We start from the raw sequence: 10,360 nt of genomic DNA on the forward strand, positions 1-10,360 counted from the left end.
TAAAGTAAGAAGATAAATGCCAAGGTCATTACTGTAGTCTCAAATTTGAAGATATATAAGAGATTAATGACTATTGAAAAATTGTCAAAGTTTTTATATGGTGAATGATCAGTAAGTTAATGTTCCCCTTTGCTTGTCAAATATCATTCCTTTACCAAACTCATGCAAACTTAATGTCAATCAGTGAAAATGAAGGAAAAAGTAATATGTGTGCACATGTGTGTGTCCTTTTGTCATTTGTGGAGATTTACAAATTATAACTCTTCTATGTTTACTTTAGTCAGGAACTTTTACTGTCAGATTGAATCTAGACTGATTTTAAAAGAGAAGTTAGAAAAAATCATCCTGAGAGATGTAACCCAGACTCAGAAAGACAAACATGGTATGTACTCACTTATAAGTGCACATTAGCTGTAAAGTAAAGGATATTCATGCTACAATCCACAGACACAGAAAGGCTTGGATGGGGCAGGAAATGCAAGGATCTCCCTGGGAAGGGGAAACAGATTTTGCAGGTGGACTGGAAGTGAGTGGGGTTGGGAACGGGAGAGATCAGATGGGAGGGGGGTACTGGGAGAAACAACTGGAATTGGGGGGCTTTTTACAAATAGGTGGAAACCTAGTACAATGGAAACCTCATGGAATCGATGAGAATAACCTTGGCAAAGACTCCTAGTAACGGGGGACACAGACCCTGAGGCAGCCATCTTCTGTAGTCAGCCAAGGCCTCAAATGGAGGGATTGGGACACCAACCCAACTACAAAATCATCGACCTACAGTGTGTTCTGCCTGCAGAGTTTTCTCAAACCTGAAGCCTAGCAGAACTGTCATCAAAGAGAACAGAGATTTCATCCACCAATGAATGGGAGGAGATGAAGAGCATCACAGACAAACATTATTAGGCAGAGCTCAAGGAGTCCTATGGAGGAGGGGGAGGAAGGGTTGGAGGAGCCATAGCACAAGAACAGGGCCCTCAGAGTCAACTCACCAGGACTCAAGAGGACTCACAGGGACCAGGGTGTGACCTAGGTCCTCTGCATACATGTTATGACTGAGTAGCATGGTGTTCTTGTGGAAATCCTAACAAAGGGAGCAGGGGCTGTCCGTCCCTGACTCCTTTGCCTACTTGAGGGAACCTTTTCCTCCTACTAGGTTGCCTTGTCCAGCCTTGATGTGATGGTATGTGCCTGGTCTTATTGCAGCTTCTTATGTCCTGTTTGTTTGATGTCCCTGAGAGGCCTGCTTTTTTGGAGGGGGGGGTAGATTTGAAGGAGAGGGGAGGTGGGAAGGAGAGGACAGGGGGAGGAGAGAGAGGGAAACTGAAGTGAGGATGAGAGAAGAATAAAATTTTTAAATAAAAAAAAATGCAAAGTATTTCAGCAATCATTATCAACATACAAATAGTGCAGCCCTTCAAAGGATAGTTTTCTTTCTACCAGTCAACAATCCTGACCATTTCAATATTGCATGTGCAGGAAGTATAATTCTCCTCTCCTAGTTTATTATTTCTGATAGCGATATCATAGACCACAGGAACATCAACTTGGAACTTAGATTTTTTTTTCCCTTCAAAGAACTTCAAGATAAAATGATGCTTTTTAAAATCAGCTTATCACCGACAGGCCTCTCCTTAGAGCATTAAAGCTGCAAGAACATCCACAAACATCACCTACTACTTACAGACAGGAGATTAAGTTATCATGGCGAAGAGGGAGCAACTGCGTAAGTCTACCCAGGATTGCTGAGAGGCACCATTGAGAAGACATTATGTGGTACTTTGCAAAACCATTGACTCTCAACCACTCCACTTCCGATTTCCCACTTGGCCTAAGTGAGATCTGTTACAGCTGCCTGTCTCATTGGAGCCGGAAAGTCTTTTCTTCCAACTATTTAGTACCTGAGTCTCAAGCTGGTCATTTGGAAGCAATAACCTTCAAAATTGTGGGAGAGAGACTAGGACAGAGTGGTAGACACCATATTGGTTACAGGCACTAGTCTTACATGGATGTGTGATAAGACACAAAGGGGCCCTGGGATACTCGTTAACTCAAGTCTGTTCACAAGATGCCAAGATGAGGGGATGTTAGGATGTTTCCCAGCCTGGTCTCCAACTCCTGGGGTCAAATCGTGCTTCTTGTCTCAGCCTCCCGAGTGCTGGGACTATAGCCGCATGCCACCACATTCAGCTCAGAACATTTTGTAGCAGATTTTAGTGTAGGTAGAACTCAGCTCTGGCATTTCTACCTGTGTGATTGAATGAGTTACCTCCCTAGTCTCAGTACTTATGAAATGGGCTTGATAAAAAAACAAGCTCCGTCTCACTAGTTGTGGGTTTTGTCTCCTTCCTAACTTTACCCAGGTAAAAATAAGGATCTTTCTTCTTTTTCATGGGTGTTATTTCCAGTGTTGAGAACAACCTGGCACTCATATCATAGCCCAGTAAATCATTTTAATAAATAAGTGAATAAAAGAAAATTTTAACACAAAGTCTAACAATGGTTAAAAATAATAGGTGTACAATAAATATTAGTAGAAAAGAAAGTCTAGTTCTGCGAGGATTTCCTCAAATGAAGGATCCTATGCAGTAGACATTATAAAGACTGTTGTATTCTTTGGGGATCAGATTTGTATAACTGTTTTCTATCTCCATCCACTCGTCTTATGTGGTCAACACACTCTTCCCTCCCTGTTAAGCCTATTAACATCCTACGTAACCTACTGAATATAGGTTCAGTAAGTAAGTACTACATAACCTACTGAATATAGGTTCAGTAAGTAAGTACTACATAACCTACTGAATATAGGTTCAGTAAGTACTACATAACCTACTGAATATACCCTGGGAGATAATGGAGCAGTTCAGGGTCCCTAGTTTTGAACCCAGTAAGGAAATCAGGCCCAAATAATATGTCATTTGCCAAAACCATCTAACTATTACCAGCATCGATTCCAGAACGAGAGGCAAATGTCCCATCTCTCAGGCTTCCATCGCCCTCCAACCTGGAGGCCAGGTAAATGGTGATGTGTGGGCAGCACATTGTTGTCCGGTATTAGAAAATATTGCATCTGAACCTCACCTGCATTCTCCAGCATCGAGGTCTGCATCACTCTACGGTAGCCCACATCACGTCCTCTCCTTAAGACATAAGGAAGAAGGCCCCCTGAACATGGTCTCCTGCCGCATCTGGTTCTCCTCCACAGTCAGCCCAGAAGAGCAAGGGGATAAGAGCTAACAGAACAAAGCTTTCCACCTCTTCTCTTGGAGGGTCCTGGTGGGATCCACCCCAGTTGCTTCCATCCGTGATATCAACTGGATAGAAATACAAACTCCAAATTGCCAGCTTTCCCTGCCTCCAAGCCTCTCCCCAGGTGTGTTACTCTTTTGTTTACTATTGAAAACATCTGTGTCATTGCTTGTGAGCCCATTAAACAGGTGCTGTGTTTCACACCAAAAGGTGGCTACATTTCGGCAGGTGGAGGTGTAAAGCAGGAAAAGACGTCTAAATATAAGTTAGAGGAGAACGGGAGCCTCTAACAGATGAGAAGTGCTACCGGGCTCACTGTTCTACTCTCGCTCTTCCCCACCCCTGGCAGGTTTTCAAGGATTTGGGGAAAGCCTAAGAATAATGTGTTTACAAACACAGCTCTGTGTTTATGACACCTTCTGGGTTTTCTGTTATGCTGAGTAAAAAGAAGACACTTCTCTGGATGTCGGGAAGCAGTACCATCTGAGATAGCTCCCCCAGTCTTTCAGCGACTCACTGGGTACCAGCACCAGCAGACGAAGCTGTTTGCCTGGCGTCATTGCTCTAAGCCTGGGAGGGAAGAGAGAGGCAGCACAGCTGTGTTAGACTGGCGGACACACAGACCCCGGGCACAGTTAATTTCCTACTGTTGTGATAAGACATCATGACCAAGGCAACTTGTGAAGGGTTTATTTTGGGGTTCACAGTTTCAGAGGTTTGGCGTCCATGATGGTCATGGCCAGGAGGAGCATGTCAGTGCGTAGGCAGGAATGGCACTGGAGCAGTAGCTGAGAGCTCTCACCTTGAGACACAATTGCAAGAGAGAGAAAGCGAGGGAGAAGGAGGGAGGGAAGGGGGGAGGAATAGAGGGAGACAGACAGACAGACAGACTGACTGACTGACTGACTGACTGGCCCAATTCTCTTGAAAACTCAAAGCTCACCCCTACTTACATACTTCATCCACCAAGGCCACACCTTCAAATCCTTCCCAAACAGTTCCAGTGGAGACCACTTGTTCTAACATGAGCCTATGAGGCCGTTCTCATTCAACCCCAAGCCCTAAACTTCACTCATTTCTCGCTCCTATAACAGCACAGTAGAGGCGAGCCATGCAGCCGTTTTCTTCCATGTCATGACGCAGAAGTGTGGGCTTTTCCACATTGTGGTTCTATTGTTCTTGGGAATGTTGAAGTCACTGGCATTATGCTGGCTAAAGGGGAGAGTATGGAAACAGCACACCACCTCAGGTGAAACTCCAAAGGGAAGCACAAATTCTCCTGTCAGAAGTCAGGCGGTTCCCCCATGGAAGCAAAGACCAGGAATGGAGCACCCAGCTGGAGAGGGGCTTCTCAGTGCAGAGATGGTCTATGATGGTAGAAGATGATGAGAGAGTACAGCTAGCCGTTTCCCGCTGGACGGTGCAAATGTTCAGAAAGCCACTGTGGAACCCAGTGGGCCCAGATCCAGACTCCAGCTTGTAATTCACCAGTCATATGAAATTGGACATTATTTCACCTTTCTGAGCCCCCTTCCTTACATGTAAATTATGGGGAATGTAACAATCCATATCATAGGATTGTCACAAGATTTATGTAAGACTACATATAGAAAAGACTTGTCACTATACCTGGTATGTAATTAGCCTGCAGAAAACAAGGCTCTTTCATGAACTGTGAAGCGAGACCACCATCTCATTCAGTGATTCATTGTTTTCTCTCAGTCTATGAAATACAACTATCTTTATTAATCAAACCATTTTAGAAAGAAAGGTTAGTAAGAAAAATATTAAAAGCAATACGATCAGGATCAAGACTCAGTGTCATTCTTTTCTGCTGCAGATCTGCTTTTCTCGCTACCACTTGCTTTCTTTCTTCTATGCGCTCTGCTATGTGTCCCAGTGTTCTTGGACCCAGATACCTGAAGAGAGCTGACTAACAGGTAAAACTCACGCGATAAAGAACATCCATCACGGGCCAGAACCCCAGAGTCATATACCATCCAAATATGATGGCCTGGTATGAAACAAATGCATTGCATGTACTCCACATTCAGAGAGGAGCACTGGTTGGGATCTGCATCCAGAATATGAAGTGTAGGGCAAAACATTAAAAATCCCACTGGCCTCCGATCTGATTTGGACAAGGAATGTTTGAAGTGAAGTGTGAATAATTTCATTCTCTCTTACCTAGGGTCCTTGGCTAAAGTTTGTTGGCCTCTAGTATGTTCTGTATGGTCACTAGAGCTTTTGTTTCCATGTAAGTCCAATCGTTTTATTCCTATGTTCTAAAACCTTCTATGCAGAAGGTGAGATTCCAACTTGCACCTGCTGTCCCTGGCTCATCTTCTATCCGCTTCCACTGATGTCTGGGGACCACACGGGACCGTCTCTGCTCTCCCACATGTTCGTGACCTGGCATACGCTCCTGTTATGAGCTGGATGCTGCTCTCCACCCCTTTACCATCCGGTACATGTTCATTTATCCTTTTGAGGCCCAACTCCAGTATTCTCTTCTCTCAGAAGCTTTCCTGGGATCTGCCAAACTGCATCCCATTACCAGTTTCCCTCTGTGTCAGGGTGAAATCACTCATCCTTACCAGATTCCGACAGCATGGAAGTACACCTCCTTTGTGGGGTTTATTTTATGCCCTAGACGTTCTAGAGTTAGTGTCCCAGGCACAGCTGTGCGCCTCAATGGCTGAGAACATGCTTGAAGTGTTGCTTTTTTTTTTTTTAAGTTTTTACTTTTCCAGAGCACAAGATCATGTCTGCCTTACTTAGTTCCCACCAGCCCCTGGATATTAAATTATTAGAATTCAAACCCCGACACCACAAAACAATCTATATATGAGGACAAATTCAACTCATTTGCCTTTGTGCGTGTCCTTGTAGTGTGTTTTCTTTTGAAAATTTCATAGTGGACCTCTTTTAACCTCCTATTCCATAGAAATGTGAAAGAGACACAAGTTTACATTTTCTATAAAACAACATGATGAGAAGTTCCAGTCTTGACTAAGGTCTAGGAAAAGTGTATAAGCAGGCACTTTCCATGTGACTTTCAGGTGCCTTATTGTGCCTTTTCTCTTTTATACCACTGCATCAATCCAAGGAATAACGACATTGACAAGGTATGCTAATTGGAGATGGATGGAGTGATGGAGGCCAATTTGCTTTGTAGCTCCACATATATACACAGGCCCTTTGGAGGCTTGGTGGAGACGGTGGATAGTGGAGGGGGTGGAGGTGAAGGTGGGGGTGGTGGTGATGGTGGGGGTGGTGGTGATGGTGGGGGGGGCGTGGAGGTGATGGTGGTGGTGATGGTGGTGGTGGTGATGGTGGTAGTGGAGGAGGTGAGGGGGTGGAGGTGGGGAGGGTAGTGATGGTGGAGGTGAAGGTGGGGATGGTGATGGTGGTGGTGGGGTGGTGGTGATGGGGGTGATGGTGGTGGTGGTGGAGGTGCGGGTGGTGGTGGTAGTGGTGGTGGTGGTGGAGGTAGGGGTGGTGGTGATGGTGGTGGTGGTGCTTGGGGCTTGAACCCAGCGTCCTAGACATGTAGGCAGGCATTCTACCACTAAGGGATTTCTCTACTCTCATCTCCAGGGTTTTGGAAGCTAAATTTTGGGCCTCCTCTCTCTGGAGGGGCATACCACTTTGTACTCTTTCAGAAAATTTGGTACTTGGAAATGCATGTGGGCCCAGTATGACTAGGGGGTCCACCTGGGATTTAGTAGGTGGGAGCAGGAATTAAAAGACCTTGTATGATGGGACAGTCATGCAAACTGAACCACATAATGTTCACCTCAGTAGAATTCCAAACAGTTAGAATTGCTTAAGAGGCACAGTAACAAAGAGGCTGGAACCCTTCACTGTCCTCTCTTTACACAGATGGGCTCAAGCCATCGGACCCCAAAATGAAATTCCTGGCTCATATTAAGATGGCTTAGCAGATAAAAGAGCTAGACCACGGGCCTAACAAGCTGAGCTCTGACCCACATCCTAAAAAATGGAAGGAGACGGCAGACTTCTTAGATCTGTCCTTGAGTCCCCACGCTCTGCCCACTCCCAAGAAACAAGCAAATAAATAAATAAGTAAATATAAAATTTAAAAAAGAAATTTTGACTCAAGGAAATTCATTATTTTTTCTTTAGTGTACAAAATATGGACTTTTGGCAAATTGCTAGGAAACAGGCGCCTCTGCAAAGAATCAATGGGCAAAGCCATTAGCATGCCATCTTGCTATTAAATATGACAGAAGAGCAGAATAAAAGGGCCCTTCCTTTGTGGTGCATTTAATTTAATAGAATACCAAATTAAAGGTAGGGCAGCCTCATCTCACTGACAAAATTACCTGCAGAGTGAGAATTGAGACACGCACACTTTCATTAGCCTTCCATTCATAGCGCATAATGCAGGGACGATGCCAGCTCCACACCCATGCCTTGAGACAGGATCGCTCATTAGCATTATTTGTCAGTGTGCATACAGGAAACACCGATGGGGAAAGCACAGCCACGTGAAGTGATTATCCTTCTAACGGCCTATCCTTTGGAGGAATTCTCTTTTCATGGAGTGCTCTATCAGCTCTCTCAAGCATCTGGGCAGCATATAGCCAAACATGTTCCTTTGTGACCAATTTATTATTGTTGTTGTTGTTGTTGTTATTATTATTATTATTATTATTATTATTATTATTATTATTTTGTTTTTTTGAGACAGGGTTTCTCTGTGCATCCCTGGCTGTCCTGGAACTCACTCTGTAGCCCAGGCTGGCCTCGAACTCACAGATCTCCGTGCCTCTGTCTCAAGTGCTGGCATTAAAGGTATGCATCACCAAGCGCAGCTTTGTGACTGATTTATTTTTTTTTAATTTTATTTTTACTTTATGTACAGTGGTGTTTTGCCTGCATGTATGTCTGTATGAGGTATCACATCCCCTAGAAATGGAATTGTAGGCAGTTGTGGGTGGTGAGAATTGAACCCAGGTCCTTTGGAAGAACAGCCAGTGCTCTTAACCTCTGAGCCACCTCTCCAGCCCTGTAACTGAGTTTTGTAACAGGAGATTTTCTTAAATCCTGACTTGAGGTGTTGACAGCCATAGACCTTTAGAACTTCAGAACTTCAAAGGCTCTAGGGATCAGAGGCTTCACAAATCATGATATCTAGCTTTCTGTATTACAGATAAAAAACTGACTCTCTGGGAACCTGGAACTGGTGCTCTCTGAGCTTTCAGGGTCTCCCAATTACGGAAGGTCTTCGCTGTGCCTTTATTTATTTTCTGAATGGATAACAGCAACCCAAAACTCTGCTCATGTTACAGCATTTTTTTAAACATTTGGTGCTAATACAACAAGCTCCAAAAAGGGGGTGGGGTGACGAATCAGGCAAATTATAAAACAGCAAAAGCCTACCATTTAAAAAGCACATCGTATTTCATTAAACTACTGTGCTGCATTCACGTACATCACTCTAGAAGGACAGCACATCATTTAGCGTCTGTGCTTCTCACACATGGACCGGTTTCATACTCGCTTCCTCTCCGCCCCATGTGCCATTGGCAAATCAAGTCTATGGCTAACATTTGCTTTGTGCAAACTGATATAATGTGGAAGCACCAGTGTCTATTTTAGCATATTACAGCAATAGGCTTCAAGTGTAATGAGCTTCCTCTGTAATGTAGCAACTGAGGAGTCTTTTCAAGCTTGTAAAAATGCGCTTCTACTTGAGCGTATAAGAAGGTAGAGTTAGACTTGGAACGTGACCATGTATCTGAGAGCCTTTTCAGAGTATGTGCACAGCAAATTGCCTATTTGATATTGCTTTTTTCCCTCCCGTTTTCTGTTCTGTGACCACTGACAACGAACAAAATGTCCCCCATTTGACAGGTATTATAGCATTTCAGTAATTAGCTTAAAATACTGTTGATTTGTCTGCCTACCACTCCCCCTCCCCCCTCCCCAAGGCACAAGTCTCTAAAAGCTTGGTTTAAGCCATTCAGCAAGCAGGAAGCGCCACACCTGTTGCATCTGATTTCCTCTCCCATTAAGTCAGGATAAATAATTTAATAAGACCTGCTCCCACTCAGACACTAGCCCACTGGCTGGAAGACAGGACTCACTGGCAGCTGCCCGTGTCACTGTTTCTGGCTGGCTATGAGCGATCTTCTAGGTCTCTTCCAGCATGGGCAACAAGCCAAGTAACCAGTGACCTGCGACTCCCGGGAGCTCAGTGTGCCAAGGACTTTCCCCTTATGACAAAGGCCTCTGTGTTTCCGGTACCTGGGGCAGACTATTGGTTGGCTACTCAGCTGACCTTTACAGCCTTAAAGTCAACTCCATAAAGCTGCACTTGTACTACAGCCACGGAAGTCACATGATCCATGTTTAAACCATGAGGCACAAGGTGAAGTTTCCCAGGAGCTTCTGGGGACCATCCTCTTCCCTTATTAAGAAGTGGTTTGACCCCCAGGAGGGCTCTGGAGCCAGGCTGCCAGAGCGCAAGCCTCGGTGCCATATGAATTCTTGTCTGTGATGCTGAGAGAGTAGCTATGCCCTCGGTGCCTCGATTTTCCATCTCTGGTACAGAATTAACTGAAATGTCACACACAGAAAGAACTTGGTATAATGTCTCCCAAAAGCTGCCAATTACCATTGCAACCAATAAAGAAGAAAGACATGATGAACATCCACGCCTCCTTGATGACCATGAGAAGATAAGAAAGCCAGGGAGCCAGCTCCCCCGTTTCTGTGTTACGGAGACACTGGTCTATTCCCAGGGCTCGCCAACTCTCCGGAGATGAGATTCTCCCTTCTAGCTGTCTGAGGCTGATGTTGTTTAATCTGCTCTGAGAACACCATGAAACAGGCTATGGGGCTGATAAAAAGCTGGAATGTGAAAGCCAGGGTACAAGAGAGGAGGGGCTTTGTTTGTTGGATCTAGAGGCCAAACAGCAGGCTTTCTTGGCTCACTTGAGGCTGGCTGCAGTGCACAGACATCTTGATAGGCATGCAAGGCTGTGGGGTCTGAGCTGGCAGCCCAACCCCCGTCTGAGGTGCTGTCCACCTTTTAGGTGCCGCAACAAAAAGTGAGTGCTGGAAATCCAAAACGACTGCATGT

Source organism: Acomys minous, assembly GCF_964271855.1.
Source record: "Acomys minous genome assembly, chromosome: 8".
NCBI classification, from domain to species: domain Eukaryota; kingdom Metazoa; phylum Chordata; class Mammalia; order Rodentia; family Muridae; genus Acomys; species Acomys minous.